General features: G+C 40.4%; 1 pseudogene; it reads right to left on the bottom strand.

The window, feature by feature from the left end:
* Nucleotides 1-1,070: 1,070 nt before the first annotated feature.
* Nucleotides 1,071-27,290, bottom strand: LOC119484394 (annotated as a pseudogene).

Genomic DNA, 27,290 nt, shown 5'->3' with positions numbered 1-27,290 from the left:
TCAAAGGTGTTGTCATTATTGTGCTCAAATCCAGTTGTGCAGATTGGAGGGAGATGGTCTCTTCATGTGGTCTCTTGCCACCATCTTTGAATGCTGAATCCCAACAGCACGCTTCACCATTGACTGGCTGAGGTTCGCTACAGTAAGAGCTTGAACCCCATTGATCCTGACGACTTCTTGCATCAACGATGGGCCACGATGGAGAGTCTTAACAGCGTGCCTGCTGCTGCTACACGGCCACAAGCTGTCCACGTGGATTCATCGAGCAGCACATGGTACCACGCCAGCCGCCTGATCTACTCTGCAATTCTGTGTTGATGCAATGGTCAAGTACAGTCATATTCACTAACATTGATGCGGAACTGTGAGTATTACCCTATTATACAGTCTTTGATATAAGTGTTTCATATCTATGTCTGTATCTGCGGGCAGCATGCGCCGATCTCATCCCCTGAACTGTTTGACCATGATTGATAAAGCAGGAAGGCAGGCGAGAGGTTTCTTATACAAACAATAGAAGTCATTGGGGTCGGGCAATGTTTGTTATTTTATTTCGCTAATTTAATGGTCTGCCTCCGAAGAACGAGAGCACGGTACAGATCAGTCGTACCTACTATGAAAACGCCCTATGCTTCAACTTGTTATGTAAATCTCAATGTAAACTGCAAATAATGGATAATTAAGGATAAATAAAAAGATGATCATGTAGGCTAATCAACTTTTAACCTTTCTAGGACTTACCCCTCATGTGGGGCAAGTTGAGCCAAGAGACCAAAATTTAAAAACAGTTTATTTTAGATCCAAAGTGATCATTCCCAAGGACGCACCACAACCTGAAATGTATGTACATGTTTTTAGTTGGATACATTACTGTCATTCCCTCACTTTAAAGATGCTTGAAGTAAAAACTGGCTCAACTCAACGCACTGTGGAGGACCACAAGAGTCACATAAATAGTAATAAAGCATTTAATTGATTAATAACAATTGTACAATAAAAACAGCCATTAATAAATTTGTTTACAAATTGATTTATTAATCTATGAATAAATGGACTAAATTACAAAGTAATTCATTATTTGACATTTTAATGGGCAATAAAAAGAAGAATTATAATAAGAATTTACAAATGAAATATGAATTCATCAATAAATAAAAACAGTATTGAACGCCATCTACACTTCAGAGAGCCGCGCTCAGCGGCGGAACAACTCCGTCCCCAAATTCAATCTCCATGTTTTTCATACAGAACAGCAAGGCGGAATAATAGCGCAACAGTCCTGCCTTGAACAGGCTGTGTGAAAGGGGCTAAAGATTCTTACAAGGCTAAAAGGTCACTGAGTCAAATATCCCAACAAGACCTGGACCTGTGTCTTTTCAGGTCTGAACCTGAACTGTTCCACTGAAGCTTGGCAGGGAATCATACATATCTCTGGAAACATGAAAATAAAAAACAATCGGTGTAGTATAGCTGCTTGTGTCCTCTCCCCGTCCTCTTATTCCCTCCTGTGGCCCATCTGTTTGGTGACCAGCATGTGGTAGACTCCCTTTTCGGCCAGCAGCTGTTGATGTGTCCCCTGTTCAATCACCACTCCTCCGTTGAAGACAACGATGCGGTCTGCATTTTGGATGGTGGATAGACGGTGGGCCACAATGATACATGTCCTGCCCTTACTGGCCTCGTCCAACGCCTCCTGCACCACCTGGAAAGAGCAGAATGATACCAGTGACCTCACAGAAACTATCTGTATAGTATATATGTGGCTGCCCCCATAGTGTTTTAGAGAGGCTCAAGGTTTATCAAGACGGTGAGAGATGCTAAAAGACTGTATTCTGAGAATTCTCAGCAAATTACTCTAATGATTGCATGAATTAATTTTCATTTTGATGCATTGAGTTCACTTTATGCATCCACTACAGCACTGTTCTCAAAATCTGAGAGTACATACATTTTTAATCTTTAATCATCTTATGCTTTGTAATCAGTGTTTATTGATTAGGATGGGAGCACAGTAATTTCCATTTATTTACGGAGGAAAAATAAATTTCAGAGCTCTGCTCTATTTTTCCTCTTTTATAATCACATAAAAATACCTGACTAAAAGTTAAATGGTGTCTTTTAACACCTCTGTGCAATGCGTAACAAATGTTCCGCTTAGTGCATTTGAAATTTGATTATCTGCTTTAAAAGATATTTCTACACATAATTTTAATCAAGTAAAATTTCAGCAAAATAACTAATTTTTGTATTCCCATTTCCTTGCTCATTGGTCTTACTGGTACCAGCATCATTAGTGGGAAGGACTCCTTCCCCCATCCCAATACTCACCTTCTCACTCTCAGTGTCGAGTGCGGAGGTGGCCTCGTCCAGGAGCAACACTTTGGGGTTGCGCAGCATGGCTCGGGCTATGGCTACACGCTGCTTCTGGCCACCTGACAGCTGCGTTCCCTTATCACCTGCCTGAGTGTCGTACTTTCTGCTCATACAAGCAGAGAGAGAGGAGGCACATGTTACCAAAATATTGACAGATGCATCCTGTAATCCACACACCTCACTGTGAACAGTTTTCATTGTAAATACTTTTGTACTAAGAAATGGTCTGGAAGCACTTTATTTGACGGGTCAGTAATTTCCTAGAAAGAACCATGTTGGTACTACTTATAATGAAAATAGAGAGACGGGTCTAAGACTGTTATTTTAGTTAGGATTTATTTAGTTGAGTTCATAAGCAGTTATTGACTGAGATTAATTTTCTTGGACGAACTGCTACATTAAATCTCTATTAAAATATTCATTCATTATTTATTAATTATTGGAAACTTTACTTTCCATATGTGTTTACACATATTTAAACATTTTTGCATGTTCAGCTGACCCTGCTCCGCACTCACTACAATACTCAATCAAGCCTATTACTTGAAATTGATTGATTAGAAATGTACTAATTTTGAACACTGTGTCTACATTTCTTTACCTATAATTAGTGCCAAATTGCATATTTCATCCATGGAAACTTCCTAGGAAATTATTAAGAAATGATGGACCCGTAAAATAAAGTAACAGGGACTCTTATTCTGAAAAGAGAGATCTATTGAATTTTTAACACCATATCCCAATTTGCCAGTAGAGGGCTGTTGTGAGATGTTGTAAAGAACTGCTTGATATGAAAACATCACACTGCCCTTTTATTTCCAGCTATGTCATGACTGAGAACAGATCATTAGTGTAACATCCCAGCAGTTACCTTTGGCAGGCCTTCTATGAAGCTGTGAATGTTGGCCGCTTTGGCAGCTTCCTCTATCTCCGCCTGGGTTGCAGTGCGGCTGTTGTCTCCATAGGCGATGTTTTCGCCCAAGGTGCAATCGAACAGCACGGGTTCTTGTGATACGATGCCTATCTGAGATCTCAACCAGTGGATATTCAGTTTTTTTGCATTCATATTGTCCAGCAGCTGAAGGAGAAAATGTTAGCAGTAATTATTGTAGAAGGAGTGGTGGGGCTTGATGTCTAAAACATGCAATAACTGAATTTGTTTGGTCTCCACCAACTCCTGAGTATAATATCTGACTCTTTACCTGCTAAATACTCCACTATGTTCACCAGCTAGTTGCTATCTTTGTCTGTGTGCTGTTTAGTGCTGAGCAGGTAGTGCGCAGTGGGCTTTAAGAGCTTTTTAGCTGAAAATAGCTGCCCCACACACTTTAGTGGCTACTTTATCAAAAAGTAAGCACAACTACAAGCCAGGTATACCTTTCTGTTGGCCTACAAGGCAAGGATACTTAATTATACTTTTCTTAAGTATATCTCGATCAAAAGATTAAGTACAAGTAGGCCTATAAGCCTAGCAAGTGTTGATAACAAGTGTTATCAGCCAGTTACACAGAGAGTGGGTGTGTAGTTGTCTTCTCACCACTCTCCCCTCTCTGGGGTCGTAAAACCTCTCCAGCAGCTGGATGGTGGTGCTCTTTCCACAGCCGCTGCTCCCCACCAAGGCCAGAGTCTCTCCCTTTCTCACCGTCAGATTCAGCCCTTGGAGGACGGGCACATCAGGGCGCGATGGGTAGTTAAACTTAACATTGTCAAAGTGCACGTTACCATCAAAATTGTCCTGGGGTTTTAAAGGAGACACATAAGAGTGACATGTTAGCATGTGTAAAGAGCTGTATTATAAGTGTTGTTGTCTGTGTGTGGGGCTTTGTGTTATGTACCGGTGTTTCTCCCTCCTGTGAAAGATTGTCAATGGCGGGCTCTTTGTTCAGCAGCATCAGGAGGTGGGAAGCTGAGATTTTGGCCTTAGCATAGTTTGGAGCGAAGGCGTTGGCCTCTCCGATAGCCATGGCACCGTACAGAAGAGCCGAAACCACACTGGGAGAGAAAGTCAAACGCATGTTAGTTTTAGCTGGGATTATGTAAAGCTAAGCTAACATGGACCAATGACAACTGACCAAAGCAAAGATGAAATAGCGAATATAGTTCTATCAAATGTTGAATGGAAGAAGACGATTTACTTTTACATTTTAGCCACCTAAAGTTTCTAATATCCCTTTTTAATTTCCCCTTCACTGAGTGCTCCAGGGATGACGTTTTTTTGTTGGCCAACCTGGAAATTAGAATCGCATGGGTTCCCCGACAAAAAGCCAAAGGTATTTTTCCATTGGGTTTTGGATTATTACATAAAATAAGCTCTGTGGCAAACACACATTTATGACAATTGCAGGTTTTGTTCTGTAAGATGATCTCCACAAATGAACACCACTTTTATGATTTTTTGAGGTGTAAATCCAATCACCAGAAGTAAAAAGCTAACGTTATAAACAAACTACACCACGGTCAAATCAGCGCGAATATAAACAAGGCTGTAAAGGTGCTCGAGTTAACGTGATGACGTTTTGTAGTCTCATTTAGCCACTTGTTAGCAACCGCCTTTTTAAATACACGTAAAAGCTTAAAAATTCATGAGTGGGATATTTACTGATGTATTGTGTAACGTAGAACAAAATGTTAAAATCTCTTAAACTTGTGTCCTTTTTCAGGCATCTAACTAAAAACCCATTCAAAAATCACATTGACTTCCAGACGAGGGAGCCATAAGTGCTCATTTCTGGGTTTTAGGACCATTTTAGCAACATGGCTTTAGGGATGGCAGTGATGGTCGGTTAGTCTGTCAACCACTTTGGTTCAGAAAATTTTCATGTTGCCCAGAGGATAAATCTTACTGACGTTGATGATCCCCTGACTGTTCCTAGCGCCATCATGAGGTTGACATTTGTAGTGTTCAGTGATAATTCTTACAGGTGAATTTAAATATTCAAAGCATTAACATAGCAGCAAACAACTATTTGCTAGGTTAATATTGAAATGTCTACCTGAGTAGAAAATGAAGTCTCTCTTCCTCTGTGTGTGTTGTAATCCAAGTTTCTCCTCGCTTTGTTGACATAGCCGGGCCGGCCGCACACACACGCTTTTAGTGCATGTTCGTGCATGTGAGCGTACCCCACTGGCTAGCTCACGGCCGCCACTCTGCACTGCTCTCATAAGGCGGTTAGCCTACAGCTGATAACGCTGTCAGTTGTCATGGATTCGTAACATTCACCCTCCGGTCCCTCCAGGTAAACACTATTATCGCTGTCAGCACTTTCGCCATTGTTTGCACCGTTAGCGCTGTTAGCACTGTTAGCTGTGAGCCGCTGGCTCGCCGTTACCATGTTGAGAGCCGTTGAGTGGCAACAGAAATGCTACCAATCCCATATTTATCACCTTTAACAAATATTGGATGGGTTGCAGTGATATTTGGTTAAGATTCACGTTCCCCTTCATTTTGTCCAATACTTTGGTTTATGACCAAAAACCTGCAAAACTCATGACATTCCCATCAGCCTCAGCTACACTTTGTGTTTAGTGCTAATAAGTTAATATTAATACTAACACACTAACACACTAAACTAGAATGGTGATCATGATATCCCTGCTACAACATGCTGCTGTTAGCATTTAGCTCAAAGCACCACTGTGCCTGGGTACAGCCATAGAGAGGTTGTTTCCACACTGATAACATTTCATACAATATAATGTTTTCTGTATCTGCTTGTTTTTCTATTTCTATAATCTACATCATTCTGATATTGAGTGAAATATTTACATCCCCAATTTTTTTTATGATTGCACAATTACACCAAATAGACAATTATATATGTCTTGTGTATCCCTTTAAATACATTTAATTCAGCCTGACACACTGGGTGTCTTTGGAAACCTTGGGATCTTGGAAAGAATCTCAAATACAAACCTGAGAGTTTACAATGATGTGTTTGTATAAAATGCTCCATGTGGGAGAGGAGTTAATATTTCTGTGTTTTATAGTTTTATGATTCTTCATAAGCCCAAGGTGCAATGACCTTTGGACTTCTTCTTTGTGTAAGAGGTAGAATATAAATGAAGGCGGTGGCTTAGTTACGCTGGCATTCTAAAACATGTGTGTGTGTCTGTTAGATCACCAAAGGTACAGTGTCTTGTGTGACTATGTCCTCTGTGTTTGGAGCTAACCCATTCACAGTGACCCCTCACATACTTTCAGGCCTGGTTAATGATTAAAGGCCATATAAACAGCTTCTCATCCCAACAGGAATGCGTTATTCTTACTGTTACTGTATGCTGCTGTAACCTCTGAGTACATGCAAACTGTTCATCTTGTTTATCATAAACTAATTTTGATCTCCAGATTAAGAGACAAGACAAAGTCATATAGTCTGTTTACTTACAGGAATACTCCCTCAGAATCCATCCTTCTTTGCAAAATGAGCCAAGCTCCAAAGCGGAAACAGCCTGCATAAGCAAAGTAGATCATGGCCTGGGTGAAGGAGAAGGTAATACCATGTACATGGGCGTTTTTCTGGGAGTTCCTGTACAGAGAGTCAGAGAAAGGTGGCATCAGAGAGATCACTCCTCAAATTAATCAAATTTGATTCAAATACATTATAATTTGTGTTCATATATCCCATGGAGATGATGGATCTGTGGTTTAATTTCTCATACTTGAGTGGTACTTTGAGGTTTTCCTGATACAACAACTCAAATGTGGGTTCTCTGTTAAGAGAGACGACAGTACGGATATTCTCGATGGCCTCTGTAGCAATCTGTAGAGACAAACCATACAAACATTATATCTACTGTATATCACAAGGTTAGTGTTTTAATAAATTGTGCTTGACTTCATCTACCTTTAGCTTCTGCGATTCCCCCTACCCCTCCACATGCACCAAAAGTCACTGTTCCCTCCACCACACGCCTGCCTCAGCACTGTCCATCCTCCTTCGTCCCTGTGGATGCTCCTCAAGTGGCTAAGCTAGTCACTAAGGCTAAACCCTCCACCTGCTCCCTGAACCCTATGCCCATAGCCCTGATTAAGGCATGTCTACGCGCCCTGTGCCCTACCATGGTCGACATCATCAACTCCTCCTCGGAATCCGGCATGGTCCCCTCCAGCTTCAAAACGGCCTCCATCACCCCCATCCTTAAGAAGCAAGGCTTCGACTCGGAGGACCTAAACAACTATTGGCTGATCTCCAACCTTCCTGTCCTCAGTAAAATCCTGGAAAGAGCAGTTGCTGCCCAAATCCATCAGCATATGTCCAACCATGAGCTCTATAAACCCCTACATCTGGATTCAGACCTCACCACAGCACAGATTTAGATTTGATGACTGCCCTCATCAAAATCACAAACGACCTCCTCAATCGCAGATGATGATCGGCCACATCAGCATCCTCATCCTCCTTGACCTCTCCATAGCTTTTGATACAGTCCCTAGTCAACTGCCTGGATGTAATCTACATGGATGTCATCTAACTTTCTCAAACTCAACAGCAGCAAAACAGGGCTCATGGTTGTGGTCCCTAAAGCACTGCTCCAGAAGGTTCGAGATCTCCTCCTAGACGTGGATGGCAGCTCCATCTGCCCATCCTCCGAGGTCCGCAACCTCCTGGACTCTACCTTTTCATTTCAGTCATACATTAAATCCATCACAAAATCCACCTTCTACCACCTCAAAAACATTTCTAGACTCCAGCCATCACTCTCTGACTCCGTGGCCCTCATCCACGCCTTCATTACAAGTCCAATTTACTATTATTGTTATTATTAGAGTCATAAAAAGGAATTTGTATGTTACTCTGGCACACCCGACACTGAATACCTTTCCAGACTTCTCCAGCTCCTTCTTGTCTTCGGCAGCGTGTCCGGTGAGTGCCTGCATCTCCACAGCTTTAGCCAATGCAATGATGGGCGCCACAGCCAGGATGAGCAGGGTCAGCTCCCAGCCGTAGACAAAGGAGATGATCATAGCGGTGCCCATGTTGGCTATGTTCTGGGCCAACATGGCCAAACGTACTCCTGTTGCCTGAGCAGATGTGAAAGATGGGAACAAAGCAGATTAGAAGATCACTGATTTTCTGAGATGATTCGTTGAGTCTTTGGCAAATAGCTTTGTTAGTTGTGTGTGTGTGAGTGTGAGTGTGAGAGACCGCTGTTGAGACTAACCCCTTGTACTTGGGCTGCGTCTGCGGCCAGTCTCGTGGTGAGCGCTCCAACACTGTTTTTGGGGTCGTCATACCAGCCGAGGTCCTACAAGCAAACAGGGATTAACATTTTCCATTGGCCATGGAAAAAGATAGAATATACTCACTTGGAATTAAAATAATTTCAATATAAAACAGCAATTTGAGAGCCATATTCTTCTGACTTCTGTTGTATTAAAATTAGGGCTGTCAAAGTTAACGCAATAATAACGCGTTAACCGCAAATTTGTTTTAATGCCACTAATTTCTTTAATGCATTAAGGCAATCGATCTTTCGGAGATTGTCCGGGCTCAGTTTTAGCTAGAGTGAAGATACTGTTACCATATGAAAGGAATCCATTGGTACCAACCAAGTGTTATACTAGCTTTGTCGGGAAGGAGGTTAAATAACGCACCAAACTTGCGCCAAAATTTGGTAAGGAAAACTGTCCTGTCATTTTCAGAGGGGTCCCTTAATTCTGACCTCCAAGATATAGTGAATGAAAATGGGTTTCTATGGTACCTATGAGTCTCCCCCCTTACGACAGGCTCACTTTATGATAATCCCATGCAGTTTGGGTCAAGTCATAGGTCAGTCATCACACTGAACACTGGACAGTATGTTGTTGCCTGTTGAGCTTGAGTTTGCCATGTTATGATTTGAGCATATTTTTTATGCTAAATGCAGTACCTGTGAGGGTTTCTGGACAATATTTACACTGTTTTGTGGTTGTTAATTGATTTCCAATAATAAATATATACATACATTTACATAAAGCAAGCATATTTGCCCACGTCCATGTGATAAGAGTATTAATTACTTGACAAATCTCCTTTTAAGGTACATTTTGAACAGATAAAAAATATGCGATTAATCGTGATTAAATATTTGGATCGATTAACAGCCCTATTTAAAACCATTTGTAACATTAAACATTACTAAATAATTAACAAAGTGAAAGTTTGGAAAATTATTGTTAGTTATTATATATTAATTGAATTTAATAGCACTGACAGATAGATAGCAGAGGAGAGGAGAAAGAAAGAGAGTGCCACTCACTTGTCTCATCATGGCCTTAAAGGCCCCGAGTCTCAGTTTTAAGGGTCAGAATCTCTCCAGATTTAACCAAAACAGAAGCCCTGTTAAATGTTATAGATACAATACATGAGCACACCTGCAGATTGACATGAACTTTCTGTGACTATCACAGCACCTACATGTGTTTATACTGCAATACTATCATCTGGATAAAGCACTTTGTGTGTGTGGTGTGTGTGGTGTTTGTGTGTGTGTGTCCATGTTACACTTGTAGAGCACTCTCGTAATATCACACTGTAAGCTTTATGTGATCGGTATCAAGGTTTGCATATTTTTAAACCATTCTTGGTTTTAGGTAAAAAGGTTAGAAGTACAATTAAAGTAATTTGGTTTGGGCATATATGGTTAAAGAAACAGTTCCACATTTTGGGAAATTCGCTTATTTGCTTTCTTGCCAAGAGTTAGATGAGAAGACTGATACCACTCTCATGTCTGTCCAGTACAAACACAGCAACAGCCAGAAGACAGTCATGTTCCCAGTCTTTATGCTAAGCTAAACTAACCAGCTGCTGGTTGTATACCTTCAAATGTATTGTACAGAAATGTGTATTGGTATCTTCTCTATTGTGTGTGGTCTATGGTGTATGGTCTAATGGTATCCTTTCATCTAACTCTCAGCAAGAATCAATAAGTGTATTTACCAAAATGTCAAACTATTCCTTTGAGGGTTAATGAACACACCAGGAATATGATGTACGTCACATGCATGTGTTGTGTGTGTACACGGTTACCTGTAGAACATGGCGACAAAGCTTACAACTCCCAATAACAACAAACATCAGAGAAAAGAATGAGGCTCCCTGGCTGACAACCGCTGGATCTGTACTTGCAAACACCTGAGAGGAGAGGACATAAACAGCTAATTTGTAGCTTTATACAACATCTGACAAATGTTGCAATTAAGCATGAAGCATTAAAGGTACAGTGTGTTGATTGGCAGCATCTAGTGGTGTGGTTGCAGATTGCAACCAACTGAGTACCTCTCCTCTCACTCTTCTTTTTCCAAGATGCGGTAACGTGAGCCGCTGAGTGCAAAAACCATTGTAATGCCATTCACCTCGCACAGAGACCATCCTTACCATAATAACACAATTTTAGGAGCAACGGAAGTCAGACGGCGGCTGGGGGTACCAGGGTTTTGCACTCTGCTGCTCACCTTACCACAGTTTCACAAGCCTTATTTGATATCATTTATTGATTGAACGCTTCGCCGATCGGACTGATCTGATACATCAACGTCACTGGAGTTTCATACCAGAGTGAAGACAGTTCACAGATTAAAGTTTTATAGTTTACTTGTCTTCTGATTGACGATCTAGTTATAACCTGTGTTAACTGTAGGTGTGAACAACAAACAGACCATGTTGATGGTGAAGTGTTCCAGCAGTGGAAGGACCTGCAGTATCTCTGCTTCACACACCGCGGGTGAAAGAGTCTGACACTGAAAGAGCTTTATAACAGCTGACAACGAACGGACCTCAAACAACTTTCTTCATTTATTAGAAAGAGTTTTCTTTTGATGATCTGTTATTTCCCCTGTTAACTTTTATTAAGGATACAGTTAAAGTCAGAGAGAGAAGGAGAGTCTGTCTTGTTTAACCTTTTACATCATTTATCATCATTTCCATTCCGTCAAATGAGGCTGATAATTCCTAGAGCGTCGTGGTTTTGATATGAGTTACATCATTTACATTCCCTGAAACATTTAGCCTATACGGAGAGAGTTTCTAGTGTCAGAATATCATAACATACAGAACGCTAATAATGAATAAATAATATAAAGATATTGTGCCAGTAGAGATGGTTCCTGGTCCTCTAAGCAAGGACTCAGTCCACAGTAGAAATACAGACTGCAGCTGTTATCATGTGCAGGTGTTTTGTTAAACAGGTAACAGCTATCAGAGAGAAAACACTGGCTGCTCTGCCACTGAGAATAACTGAGTGTCATTATTAGTATTAGATCAGTTCAGACATAAACAGCGGTTAAAGCCGACTGACAGCTGATCCAGCTGTGATCAGCTGTGATCAGCTGCTGCTGTCATCAGAAACTGATGTTGCTTCACGTGACGCTTCAGAGGAAACAGCATCTCATGTGTCTTAAACATATTTCCTCTCTTCCTCTCTCTTCGTGTCTTTTCCTCGCCTCCTCCGCTCGCATCTCCTGTGGGCGGGACTAAGACGCGAGGAAGAGGAGTCGAGGAGAGGAATCGAGCCGTATAAAATCGGAAATGGGAAAGGCCCCATGCTTCCCCGGTGGGAGTGACTAAGACACAGAAAAGACGCAAGTGAGGGAAATGTGGATGCAATTTAAGAGCTTTTGTGATGCACCCTTAGTCCTGTTTTAGAGGCTCAGGACCATTTATACTGGCACAATATCTTTATATTATTTATTCATTATAAGTGTCTGTAGTTTATTGATATTCTGATTGTGAATTCAGTATTTAATAACCCAGATATGACTATGGTGTCTTTTGAACACTGGACATTATTTATTAGGCTGAATGTTCAGGGAAAATGTAAATGATATAACTCATATCAAACCCGACTTTCAGGAATTATCAGCCTCACATGTGACTTGAATGGAAATGAGGATAAATTATGTAAAAGGTGTTTGTTGCTGACAGACAGACTCTCCTTCTCTCTCTGACTTTAATTGTTTCCTTAATAAAAGTTAACGGGGGAAATAACAGATCATGAAAAGAAAAATCTTTCTAATAAATGCAGAAAGATGTTTTAGACCCGTTTGTCAGGTACTATAAACCCCTTTCGGTGACAGGCTGCTTCACTCGCGGTGTGTGAAGGAGAGATACTGCAGGTCTTTCTGCTGCTGTTCAGAGATACAATTAACACAGATTTTAACTAGATGGTGAATCAGAAGACACCTAAATATAAAATGTTTAATCTGGGATCTGTCTTCACTCCGGTATGAAACTTCAGTGATGTTGAGAAGTAAAGTTATCAGGTCAGTCCAGTCGGCAGCATTGTCCAATCAGTAACTGATATCCAATAAGGGGGTGTGTCGGCCACTAAAAGATTTCCGTGAAGGCTGCTCTTGGGTATCTTTGCTCATCGCTCCTCCTCGATCCCTCCTCGATCCTCGATCCTCGCTCCTCTGTGCAGAAATAAGAGCTTTGGAAGCGGTCTCCAAGATAGCGCACCAGAACAAGCTTCAAGCGAGGAAACGACAATAAGAGAATGAGATGCACCTCTGGCTTCACCCGCTGATACTCAACACTGCTGTGCAGCCAGTAGGCCACAACATCCACCGCCTGGACCGAAGGAAAGACTGGTGCAGTAAGAGCAACAGGGACGTACTCTGTATTTATGTGCATAATTGGCTGGTGTAACAACCAGCACCAGCGCCGGTCGTTGATCCCGACTTTCGTAGTGGCCAAAACTATGTGATGTATTAAAAGAACTGACACAGTGCGTTGAGGGCTGGGCTGGTCAATGTACAACATAGTAAGAGTAACATACATTGATGATCTTGGAGAAGATGATCGCAAACCAGTGGCTGCATTGCTCCGTTGATGATGTCACAGATGGTCCCCACCAAAATGTATGGCCACTCGGAAATGTTGAGACGCATCACGCTAAGCAACGACACAGGGGGAACATTTTCATCCTGCAGAAAGAGAGAGAGAAAGAGCTGAGTCACATCTCATTTCTTTCTTTGGCTTCCTCACGTTGTTTCTTCAGGAAGAGCTTCAGAAAGTGAGACTTTGATAAACTGAATTTAGTATACGTAACTGCTGGAATGTGGGGAAAGATGGGGGGAAAGAGCGGTTAGGAAACGGGAGCAAGTACAGAGCCATCAAAAGATTTTCTAATTTGGACAAATTAGAAAATATTTTCTAATTAGAAAAATATTACAGTAGGGTTATCGTGTACATAGTTCAGAGGCAGAAATATAAGATCTGCTGAAAGATGGAACAACACGAAGACTGCTGCCACCTGTACTCAAACTGGATCACTATCAGAGCTAACAGATACTGAGGTAAGAGAGGCCAAATAGTAATCCTGGAATTTAGTTAGTCCCATTTCTTCGATTGGCCAACTGTTGATAATCTTTTCTAATTCTTGGTTTCGTCTTATTCCAGATGAAACGGGATGGAATTTTATAAACCGTCACAAAAACGTTCCTAATCAGGATAGGGATAGTTTTGAATAGAAACCCAAATTTGGAGTATGTTAATTATGGTTGTCAATTGTTAAAAAAATAACATTAGTTTTTTCTAGGTTCATATGAGCCAGTATCTTCACTCTGGCTTTAAAACTGAGCCTACTACTAACGTAAAAATCGCATTATCGCGTTAACTTTGAAAGCCCTATTATTAATTTTATCTGCTCTTAGTTTACCCACCAGAGAAATGGGGAGATAGGACCACCTATCCAGTGCAGCAGTATAACCCTGAATGGAAACTGTGACTATGAGAATACCCTTGCTACAGTGTTTAGTGGTAAAAGTTCCCTTTTAGATAAGTTCAGTTTGTAACCAGCGACCCTTCCATACTCCCTCAGAACAGACGTAATATTTGTATTGAGTTGGCAGGATTTTACGCATATATAATAAATCATCAGCATATGACAAGATCTTGTGCTCCCTCCCCCACTCTTTAAATCCCATCATGACCAATCAAACCATGGCAAGCAATAGCTAAGGATTTGATAGGAAGAACAATTAAAGAGTAGAGAGGGAAAAGCCCTGATTGTCCCTTGTCGTGACGTAAAGTATTTGGATCCAAAAGAGTGAGAAACAGGTATAATTACCTCACCCATGCAGTACATTTTCACACAAACTAAAACCCGTTAAAGTGGCGCAAGTAGCAGTATATTTTTGGCATCATTGGGCAAAAATCCATGATAACTTTTCAGCATATTCAGCAATTTAAGTGTTCGGTGAGATAACAAGACTCTGACCTCATCATGGCTCTGTTTATCAGGCTTTAAAAAATCTAGCCCGTGACGGGGGACTTTGACCAATCACAGGTGATTTCATTGAGAGAGCGTTCCTATTGGCTGTTGCTCCGGTCATGTGACCGGAACTTGGTGTTCCTTCAACAGATTTACAATGGAGGCCGCGTTACAAACGTTCTCATTTTACAGCTTAAACAGTACACTACAAGATGATTCTGAAAACATTTGAGGCGAGAAATAGTCATTAACGTAACATAATAATGATTCATATTTGATCAGCGCTGCCTAGTTTTGACCGTTTGGTCGAGTTTGCGAGTGATTGACAGCCGGGCTCTCATAGACAGCAGCTGGACAGCAGACCTCAGATCAGCTCATCAGAGGTGCATAAATTTTTTTCAGGTTACCTGTTTCTGTACTACTGTCACGACATAGTGACCATTTTATAAAAATACATTTTTTAATCATATTTGCTCCAATCTCGCCTACTTCAGCTTTAAGGCCTGAATAAGAAAATCTAAGTCGACCCTGTCAAAAGCCTTTTTGGCATCCAACGATATATGGGCATCAGGTAATAGTGTGGTTGGACTCTGAGAGTACACCATATTGTATAGCTTGCAAAGACCATGTTGACAATGTTGACACAGCCACTCAAACCACAGAGATGTTGCACCACAGCTCACCTCTTCTATCCCGTCATCCTTGAACTTTTCTTTCACCTCTTTGTCTCCCTCTGAGGCAGAAGAGGAGGAACCTCTTGTTTGATTCCTCCTGCGCAGAGAAGACCGAGGGAGGGGACTTGACTAACGGACTCTTCTCATCCGCAGACTGCTCACACTCTGCCTCCTCCGTCTCCTTGGCTTTCTCAAAGGTCTGCAGCAGAGAGACGGGAGGGAACCAGATACAAACAATATCAAAGCCTGACCATTACAAAGTGTCCCCTTGAGTTAAAGCCAACCAAATGGTGTGCAAAGTGTTTATGAGTGTCTATGTTACCTGCATGGTAACCAGTGTATGGTAGACTCCTGTTTTTCCATCAGTTGGCTGTGAGTTCCCAGCTCTACAACTTCACCGTTCTGGAAGCCAGCGATTGACGTCAGCGTTTCTGAGGTTGAGAGGCGGTGGGCAACAATTATGGTGGTACGACCCTGTCGGACCTGCACACCAAGATAAGTGTCCGAATTTTGTGTCTATGCTTACATTTACACAAATTGTACATACAGTTTTATAAACATACATGTTTGCAGTTGACACATTTTAATATAAGTAATAAGAGTCTATGGCCTGTGGCTCTACGAGATTGCACAGCGGTGCTTTGAGTTTAATGCTAACATCGCATTCTAACATGCTCACAATAACCAAGCTAACTTGCTGAGGTTTGTAATGTTTATCTTATTTGCATGCATGCTAACAATATAATTAATAATTATTTTGATAATTATTAATTACTTTTGATAGAAATTTGAATATCTTTTGAGCGTATGTACTAACTATAATTTGGTGTCCCGTTATTATTCCTATATATTGATAATTTATTCATATTAATTTTATTCATATTACATAATGTATCTTTAATATTTTCGAATGACTAGACAGTTCCTATCTGCGACCCCAACATTTATGGTGCCCCGTGTGAGGCATAGTATTGTTGGCAACTGTTAGTAAATTGTGCAATATTAATTTCATCATATTTTTTGGTTAAATCCAACAATTTTAATTCCCCTTCTAAACAAACCAAAAGTGTTTACATTCTACACCACTAGTCTTCCACAGTAGTAGACTCCAGCGATACTTATAAACAAGTGCATGCATGTGAGAAATTATAATTTGAGAGATTTTGGATCATTATTAACACTTAAACCCTCATAGTGTTATTTTAAGTACTTACTATTGCTGCTAATTCAAGTTAAACTACCAACTTGAAAGAATTTTGGTTCAGCATTCGAAATACCATGTATTCCAATGCAATCTAGTAAAGCTGTCAAAAACTTTGATTTAATCCAAGTGTTTCCTTTAATTAAGGACACAGCGTGCCACCGCCTTGTGCAACATAGAGAGCTTGTACTGTTTACTGCCTCTGCATTCCAGCCTGAGTGAGTTTTAGGTAGAGGCTGAGATAGAGCCAATAATCCAAATTTTATTGATATTAATATTTATCTTTAGGGGCCAAAAAATGTACAGTGTGACAGTGTGAGGAAGCCAGAGCCACCAGAAGAGCGCTGGGGCAGAAGCAAATTTTACATAGTCGCCAAAGAATTACAACTTCCGGGTCCGTCATGTGATGACATTGGGCCCAAAAAGACTTTTTCCCATAGACTTAACATCTGTAAATCAGCGGTCATTCTTTTTTCAGGTAAATCACTTCCCAGATCAAACACCTGAAAAGCCTTATTTAAATCATTAGGCATTAAAAGGTGTAAATGCAAATCCAGAGTTATTTCCCTTCCTCCGTTCATGTGCTTAGAAATGAGTAAACCAAAGTAATCTAATTTATATCAACTTTTTAACTGGCATTTTTTAAAAAGCGTCTGTGTCAGTGTTAAAGTGCAAAGTAAGCCCTCATGCTGTGCTCTGAATGAGCATGTACGTCTGTGTGTATTTGTACCTTGTCGAGTGCAGCTTGCACAATGGTCTCACATCTCAGCATCAAGAGCGGTATGTGGCTTCGTCCAACAGAAGGATTTTGGGGTTGCGGACTAGAGCTCGAGCAATCGCAATCCTCTGCTTTTGTCCTCCACTCATTTGAGTCCCTCGGTCTCCAACCATCGTCTCAAACTTCTGCTCAACGATAAGAGTCTCAATATTAGTAAGTGGTGGACAGAGTTCTTGATAAGCACAGAGGAGAGGGATTCATAAATACAGTCATACATCAGGAAAGTTCATAATGAAGTCATAAGCGTTAGCCTCCTTGGCAGCTTGTTTGATCTCATTCTCAGTCACGTCTAGTCGGCCGTATCTGATGTTCTCAGCGATGGTGGTGGCAAAGAGGATGGGCTCCTGACTCACCACTCCGATCATCTCTCTCAGGTAGCGGACGTTAAGAGAACGGATGTTGTGATCATCAATATTCACCTAAAAGGCAGGAGTCAAACAGACACAGCACTTAATCTAAATAACATGCATAATTGACAAAGCATCTCCTCTGTTGTTGTTTAAAAATAGTTTGACATTTTGTGAAATACCCTCATTTGCTTTCTTGCGAGAGTTAGATGAGAAGATACGATAGCCACTCTCATGTTTGTGCGATAAATATGAGCTGAGCGCAGTGACTTCCTGGAGTTTCTGTTGGTTGCCTGGCACCTCACAGTGATGACTAGCCCTAATTTTCAGTGTAGCATGACAAAAAAACAGTATTTACAAATGCAGACATGATATTCACGGTTTACTGTATTTTTAAGCAAGCTTCAAGACTCACAAAGTAGATTTTCATATCAATGTAAAATTAATGGAAACAATATTCTGCCTGGAAGCAGGAAAAAAAAATGATGTGTAACCTGCAATAACACAGCGTATACATGATTTGCAGATAAATGGACTGAATAAAAGCACTACCCTGATCCTTTATTTTGTGTGACACCTGCTCTTATCAAATGACAAAATGTTCTAGGAGTGCAATGCTAATTGGTGGAGTACTCTTAGTCTCAACTATAGTAGAGTGAGGTATGATGACAATACTGATCACTTCCTTTGGAATTAAGTGGTTAGAAATATCACTTACCGATCCTTTCTTTAGGATCATAGAACCTCTGCAACAGCTGGATTGTGGTGCTTTTACCACAAACCGCTGCTACCCACCAAGGCAATGGTCTGTCCACTCTTCACACTCAGAGAGAAGTTATTTAATACCTACAAATAACAACAATGTCAGTGATGAGATACAGGCTGAAGTAATATAATGTCTGTTTAGAGTTCAAGTCAACAGTGTCTGTGGGAAACGTACTGTGATGTCCGGTCTCGATGGGTAGCTGAAGTGGATGTTCTTGAACTCTATGTTTCTGTGATGGAATCAGGCTTGAAGCCGGCCTCTGAATAACTGTCTATAAGCCGGTTTCTGTTGAGAAAAGAGTTTTTTACTTATAAGAACTCAGCTCTGGTTTTGTTTACAGTTTGGCCACAGTTGGATAAAGAACTTGATTGGGAGAGGGGAGAGCCACAGCTGTGCAATATCAACCAAATGACCTGACAGCAGGTGCTCCAATTAGAGCAAAATCCAACATCTCTGACTCCAAGATGTCGGCTGCATCAAGCGGCTTCCCAGAGGGCCAGGTGCATGTTCAGTAATACAAGCTGACAACTGTCCAGCAGCAAAAACTAAAGATCTAAAACTAAAGAACTAGAACCAAAGATCTAAAACTAGAATTACCGCCTCACGGTTGTATGCCTCCGAGTCAGGTTGCAGTTTAGCATCCGTGTCTGTCCAAAATGTCATCACTACATAACTTCATCTTGTTAGGCAGGTGGTGTGAAATTGTCGTAATTAGCGTATGAATTCTTGAGTTATGGGTCACAGTGACCTTGACCTTTGACCACCTAATTCTAATCAGTTCATCCTTGAGTCCAGGTGGATGTCAAATTTGAAGAAATTTCTCTTGGCTTGAGATATCCCGTTTATGAGAATGATACGGACTATTGAACGTATGGATGGAACAACCTGAAAACACAATGCCTCCGACCACGACTATCGCCAGCGCAGAGGCGTAAAACCATTTTTGACATTGTGTGCACTAGGGAAAAAAGTTGCATTCCTTACATGATCAATAATGCTGTATACTTTATGTGCACCTCCCCGGGCGCTGGCAAAGGTCTCGACATTAGGAGCGGCCTGTCCCATAGTGAACGCTCCAATAATCACAGCAAGGAACACCTTAAGAGACACAAACACACACACACACACACACACCACACTTCAGTGTTAGCTACAGCAACCGTCTTTTTCAGAGTCTCAAAAGATTATTCAGAAAGTCTGTCATAATGTCTCTACTCACAATGAGTAAAGTTCCAATGGTGTACTCCCCAGCCACGATGAGTGTACTTCCGTACCAGAAGGCCAGAGCATGGAACAGGTAGATCAACAAAAAGGTGAAGCCCATGGCAAGGTTAGCAGATAACGCCTTCTTTATGCCCATCTTTTTTGCGTCCTCCAAGTTCTTATTATATCTGTGGTGTAACAGACACACAGACACAAGCTTGAGTAAGCAAATTAGATTGCAATGCCATTAGTAGAAAACACGGATGGATTTTGAATGGGTTTTATCCAGTTACAGGCTGTGCAGGGGCTATTTCTTGGACTTTGATCGCTTTATAAATGAAGATTTATTTGCCCTGCACAGGTGTTTTGCTTTGTTAAATAATAATAAATTTGGTCTCATAACTTTCCATCATGTTAGTACATGGTCAAAATCTTGTAATTTGGGCAACACTTTGTATTTGGATATTCCAGCACAGATATTCATATTGATATAATATTATACCCCATCCACAGCATTGATTGATAATTATTTACTATCAATCATATTTGGTGTCTTTGGATCTGTGTCATGACAAGAACTACCTACACCTACACATATATACAGTATATACTGTAATATACAGTACATACCTCTTGATTTCTCTGTCCTGACCACTGAAGGCAAACACTGTCCTAATAGCAGAGAGCACCTCTTCTGCCACAGCTCCAGCTTTGGCATATGCACTCTGCTCTTTAGAAGTGAAAGTCGCCATCACCTATTCAGACAAGAAGAAAGACATCATGTTATTATGAATACCTGCAGGGGACTGTGTCCTTACGATCAACATATGGAGGATAGCAAGAGAAAGGCGGAAAGATGGACAAAGACAGGGTGAGCAAAACAAAGACGACGGAGAGATGTTTACCTTAGAGAAAATTCCGGATGAAAGGGCCAGCGCAGGGCTTATAGCCAGGATGACGAGAGTGAGTTTCCAGCCTTTGACAAAGCCGATGGTGAAGGCTGTGACGAAGGAGCTGAGGGCCTGGATAAGCTTCCCGGCCTTGTCGCCAATACCCTCTTGGATTTTATAGATATCACTACACATGCAAATAGAAACAACATGTCCACCAATGATCTTCAGAGTACTGTATATTGCAATATTTATGTATTACGAGTGAAAGGAAAACCATTTTGCTGTTGTCATGTGAAAACTGTGAAACTTTATTAATCCTGACTTTAATGTTTTAACTTCAGACGAAGGATTATATTATGCGATAATGAAAGAAATCCTGAAAACAACACTTTTCTTTTCTATGTCAGAGATGGAAGCCACTTTACAGAAGAGCTGAAGTAATTAATTGATTAGTCAATTAACAGACAATTATTCTGCAAAATTTTGATAATCATTTAATTGTTTAAAAGGGACAGTGTGTAGGATTCTGTGGCACCTAGTGGTGTGGTTGCAGATTGAAACAAACAGGGTGCCCCTCCACACACTCCTCCCTTTCCAAGATATATGTCTCGTTCAGAGGCCATCCTTACCATAATAACACTACTTTAGGGCAGACGGCGGCTGGCGGTACCACGGTTTTGCACTCTGTGGCCACAGTTTCACAATTGTGTCAGGCAACTACGGTGGCCTTCAGGTAATGTAAAGCTACTGTAGAAACATGGCGGACTCCATGAAGAGGACCTGCTCCCAGATATCAGTGGGCAACCTCCTCGTCTGAGAAGTGAAGCCAATGTGGAAGTGCCTTAAACTTGCATTCTTTCTAATAGCCAGAAGGAGGCGACTCCTCTGGTTGCAAAAAGAAGTCTGAGGGTATAGAAGTCTATGAGAAAATTACCCTACTTCTCCCTTGTTTTATTACCTCAGTAAACATTATAAACATGAGTTTATGGTCTCAATCGCTAGTTTCAAGTCTTCTTCAATACAGCATGATGTTCATTTAGTAAATTATGGTCCCATTTAGAGTCAAATAGACCATAAAGCAGGGGATGATTTAGGGCGTGGCTATCTTGTGATTGACCGGTCGCTACCACCGCGTTGTTCGGTCTAGGGCTGTCAATGTTTTCATCGTAGAACTTTAACCCTTTAACCCTTATATATATATACACATGGTCAACGCGACTTTACTTCCTCCAATTGTACAAAAGTGAAGCTAAAATAAGATACAGATATAGCTGACATCTTGAGATTTTGACGTCATTTGGAGCCTGAATATGCGCAGTAGTGATCAGGGGCTCGGAGCTGCGGTATCAATCAAACACACCTGCCGGATGCCAATCATAAGTCGAACATGGCCGCAGCTTGCTAACGTGAGCCACCTAGCTGCTATGTTAGTACCACAGTAGTTGTTTGGCCAGACTTGTTACGGTTATGGAAAGTTAATGCTACATCTCTCTCGTACAATTCCCGAGCCTCCAGCTGCGACTACTTCACTCAGAGCAGCTGTCAATCACAGCTGTCAATGTCGATGATGATGCCTCGACCCCTTTTTATAGCATCAGATAATTAATTAAAATCAAACTTGTCAGAAAAATTAACATTTGAACATACATCCGCGATAAGAACTACTTAAAATGACAGAAACCATCTTTGGGGAAAAATGTATTTGACGTGTGACATGGAGGGGGTGGGATTTATGACCTATACTGGAGCCAGCCACCAGGGAGCGATCAAGATATTTTGGCTTTACTTTTGGGGAGCTGTCATGGTGTCTATCTTTATAGACAGTCTATTGTTTGGAGGGTTAATTCTAAACTAACAATAACACAACCATTCCTAGCTTCAGGTTATTATACAGTAATGAAAACATGGTTATGAACATTATATTCCACTTCTGCAAATAGATCCCCCGAAATATTAAAATATCTTTCGGTTTAACTGTTGGTTGAATAAAACAAGTTATATATGTCAACTTGGGCTCTGGGAAATTGTGATGGCCATTTTTCACTTACATAGGCCAAATGATGAATAAATTAGTTGATGAAGAAAATGATAGGCAAATTTTGAAAACATTTTTAGTTGAAGCCCTGCGTTACATAATACGTCTGCGTATGAAATAGCGTGTGACTTGTCTGTTACCCACTCTGTGAGACGTGTGTTGAGCTCTTCTGTTTCATTGACATCGAACCAGCCGATGTCCTGCTGCATAATGCAGTGGAAGAACAACTTGCGGATGCGTGCGGCTTGCCGCCCGGCTGACAAGCTCCAGAGGGCCACCTGCCCATAGGCAAACACCAGCACGACAAAACCCATGATGGAGTAGTAGATGGCAAAGCTGGAAGAAGAGAAGTATTGTAACACAACATGACTTTAAAGCTTTGACTTGAATGTATATGCATATACTTGAAAAATGTATATTCTTTAATTTGTCTAACAAAGTGGAAGTTGGCAAAAGATGATTCAAGGGACAAGAATTTAATTATTGATGCAATTTTATGCCTAGAGAAATCATTGCAAGTTTCCTGACCTTCCTGCACTTATGGAACTCTTTACAAATAAAAAAAAATAGGGCTGTAAAAGTTAATGCGATAATAACGCATTAACGCAAATTCATTTTAATTCCACTAATTTCTTCAACGCACAAATGCAACTTGTGATTTTTAGGTTGTAACAGGCTCAATTTTAAAGCTAGATAGTGGCATCATATGAAACTAAAAAACCTAAGGAACCCCAGGTAACAAACATGTCCTACTAGCTTGTTGCGAAGGAGGATAAATAACGCTCCAATCTTGCGCTAAATTTTGTCAAGAAAAATAGCCTTCATGGTCATTTTTAAAGGGGTCCCTTGACCTCTGAATTCAAGATATGTGAATGAAAATGGGTTCTATGGGTACCCACGAGTCTCCCCTTTACAGACATGATGACATAATGATAATCACATGCAGTTTGGAGCAAGTTATAGTCAAGTCAGAACACTGATAAATTGGCAGCTGTTGTTGTCTGTTGGGCTTGAGTTTGCCATGTTATGATTTGAGCATATTTTTTATGCTAAATGCAGTACCTGTGAGGGTTTCTGGACAATATTTGTCATTGTTTTGTGTTGTTAATTGTTTTCCAATAATAAATATATACATACATTTGCATAAAGCAAGCATATTTGCCCACTCCCATGTTGATAAAAGTATTAAATACTTGACAAATCTCCCTTTAAGTCCCATTTTGAACAGATAAAAAATTTGCATATAGACAATCATGCGATTCAATTTTTTAATCGATTGACAGCCCTACAAAAACAGAACCATCAACATTAAATTCAACATTTTTGGAGATATTTTCACCCGACCACAACAGCTTGCTTTGTTTATGCTGATCATATGAAGTCTTACCGCGTCATGTCTTCCTCTAAGGTGCTGTTTTTTGGTGTGATGGTGATATCTGAAGAGACAAGGTTATAAACAACAATTGTTAAAGGGTGTTGCATACATTGCATCTTATCATCATCTGTGCCCATGTCTGTAAAACTTACTGGGGTAGCTGTTGTTGATTTGTGTCGTCATGGCGTTGTCTACAAAGCTGTCTGTCATTTCCCCAAACACAATACACATGAGAGGAAGCACTATAACCATTGATTATGGCACAGGACTGTCCCAACCAGGATCATCACAATGTCCAAGCCGTTTGCAAACCTAAACTACACTCACATAAAGGAGAGAGTGTAGAAAGATCAAAAACAGAACAGCAGAAATCAGTATCTGTATGTTGCTCCTAATATCCCTTACCAAAAAGAAGTTTATTCAAGTGTGCTCTAGTATACTTCTTTTAAACTTAAAATAACTTTACTTTGCTTTTATGTACTTATCCAAAATATACTTAACAAAATTATACTTAAGTTTACTTGGCTTATACTGACAAGTATACAGGAAAGTCTAAGTATACTTGCTTAATTTTGATAGAGTAGCCAATTTGAGAGTGTTATAGTTTGTAAACGTATGTTTTGATATGAATTTACTTCAATTCATCAAGAATTTTAACTTACCGTACTGTAATGAAACAGACGCATGCAGATCTTAAATGGCACAAATCACTGGCCAATTTTCAATAATTTCTCACTTCTTGCTGGCAAAATACCTTTCTCATTCCCACAGTGGAAGAACATGGGAGTTAATATATTAAAGGACCTGTATGGTGACAGTGGCTAACGAGCCTTTAATGATTTACGCGCTGAATATAATCTCCCGGGTTCACCGTTTTTTTTTCTAAACTGCAGCTGAGGTCAGCCATGCGGGCATATGTTGTACCATGGGGATTAACACTCCCTACACACCCTCTTCATAAAATATTGATTTCCGTGGGATTAACACGAGGGATGGTTTCTAAACTTCACACGTTTATTTCTGTACCTTGTAAACCTTTATCAGTAGAAGCTGCATGGCGTAGGGACTTAATCGATGTAAATGATGAAGAGAGTTCCTGGGACACGGGTGTGGAAAACTTTGTGTGGTACATCTAAAAATCCAGATCATCAATTAATACACTATAAATTTGCCCACAGGATGTACCTCACCCCTAGAAAGCATCACTCTATGAAGATCATTACATCTCCCAATTGTGATCTGTGTCCATCTGATGCTCTGGGTTCATTCATGCATATCCACTGGAGATGCCATGATGTGTCTCAATTCTGGAAGCAAATATCTCTCACCTTAAGTGACATTCTTGAAGTTAGGATTCCACTTTCACCTACTTTGCTTCTATTAATTGATGACTCCTCTCTAAATTTGTCTTTGCAACAGAAACGTATTTTTTGGGCTGGTCTCACTGCAGCCAAGAAATTGTTGGCCTTAAGATGGCAACCACCACACTCCTTGACTAGACAACAGTGGGCTAACTCGTTATTAGAAATCATCCGTTCTTGGCACGAATGCACGGGGCCAGCTGTAAGACTCTCAGAGCCTGGAATGCGGCTTACAATTTAGTTAAAGATAAGACATAGCGTGACTGACATTAATTTTGTTTTTACTGTTTTGGAGGAAAGAGATCAGGGGTGGGGGGTGTCTACGGGTCGCTTTGGGAAGGGAGTTTGCATCACACCTGGAATGATAGTTTTGATATATGTACCTGTGTATGGGGGTAGGGGGATATATAAAAGGGATAAAATGAATGATATGTAACATGTTTTTCTGCACCTTTTCAATAAAAAAAAACTGATCACAAAAAAAAATTCTACATTTTTGCATTTGACGTGAAGGCAAGCGAGAAAACTATTTGTTTTTTAAATTGTATTAATCTATTAAACTAGTAGTTTACTGAGAATATACTTTAAAGTGTACTTTCATAAATTAAAAAGTTGGCTACTAGTAAACTAACAGTATAGCTATAAGTTCACTTGTAGTATAGTTCACGTCATAGTATAGTTGCAGTACAAAATACAACTTAGATGTAAACTAGTTGTGTTCTCAACATTTACTATTCTTACACTTACTGTAAAGTACACTTACTATACTTTTATAAACTCAAAAGTGGGCCAATTTAGTCCCAAAAAGTATTGAAGTAGTACACTTACAAGTATACTACTACTACATTGATATTAGTGTACTTACTAGATAAAGTATACTTGGAAATATACTTGAACTTTACCCCAGTTTACTTGATAAAATAAACTTGAAGTATACTACTTTTTCATAAGGGATTATTTGCTGGGTGTAGGAATTTTGAATTATGCAACAGAAAGACTTTTAAGTTTGAGCAGCTATTATATTCTCACAGCGGGGGACAGGTGGAGTCAAACCCAAACAACAGGAGGATGTGTCACACTCCCATCCTCTCTCCCGCCTGCTCCTCGTACTTCACACACTCACACAAACCTTGACACACAACACCTTACTGTTACCACTTACAGCCATACAACATAACTATTATTCATCATCTTATTCATCATCAGTCTTTAACGCTAACCTCCCAAAAACATTTTTAAAAAATCAATACAGCTTTAATATAAACACACATACACGCACACACACACACACACACACACACACGCACACACGCACACACGCACACACACACACACACACACACACACACACACACACACACGCACACACGCGCACACGCGCACACGCACACACGCGCACACCACGTCACCACACGCACACACGCACACACACACACACACACACACACACACACACACACACACACAGCATATCAACTGCATTTTATAGCAATATAAAACAGTAAACTCTACTGGGTAAAATACTGCAGTACATATCCAGTTGACTGACATATTACTCCAGTTGCTATACAGTAGATCATCAGAGAAAATCATCCTCATGGTCCCAATCACCAGAACAGAGCTGGGTAAATCTGCCTTTTCCTTTCATGCCCCGAAAGCTGCAAGGCATTTATGTTGACTTTAAAATCATTTTTACAAACAATGTTTTTGCTTTTCTATTAACTATTCTTTTAGGCTCTGATTCCTGTATGTTTGCATCTGTTGTTGTGTGTTGCTTTGTTAGGTTATGTTTTAATGTTATCTGTCTCTGTTTTGTACTTGTATATGAAACTTTTATTTTGCTGCCCATCTTGAACATCTTTCTGGTTAAATAAAGGAGGGGGGAAGCATTTTAAATAATTAGACTGTAGAAAGTGAAAAATAAAGCCACAACTACTTCAAAAGAATAATGACCACTGCATAAAACATCCGGTCCTGTAGAAAGTGTGACGTCTGAGCTTACCAGTTCAATGGGGCCAACCATAGGCGACTTTGACTCTTTTTCTTTCTTCTTTCCATCCTCCTTGCTCTCACTGGAGGATATAAAAAGCAT

The sequence above is a fragment of the Sebastes umbrosus genome, unplaced genomic scaffold (assembly GCF_015220745.1).
Source record: "Sebastes umbrosus isolate fSebUmb1 unplaced genomic scaffold, fSebUmb1.pri scaffold_200_arrow_ctg1, whole genome shotgun sequence".
NCBI lineage: Eukaryota > Metazoa > Chordata > Actinopteri > Perciformes > Sebastidae > Sebastes > Sebastes umbrosus.
Note: the sequence above shows the minus strand (reverse complement) of the source record. Positions and strands in the feature narration are given on the sequence as shown.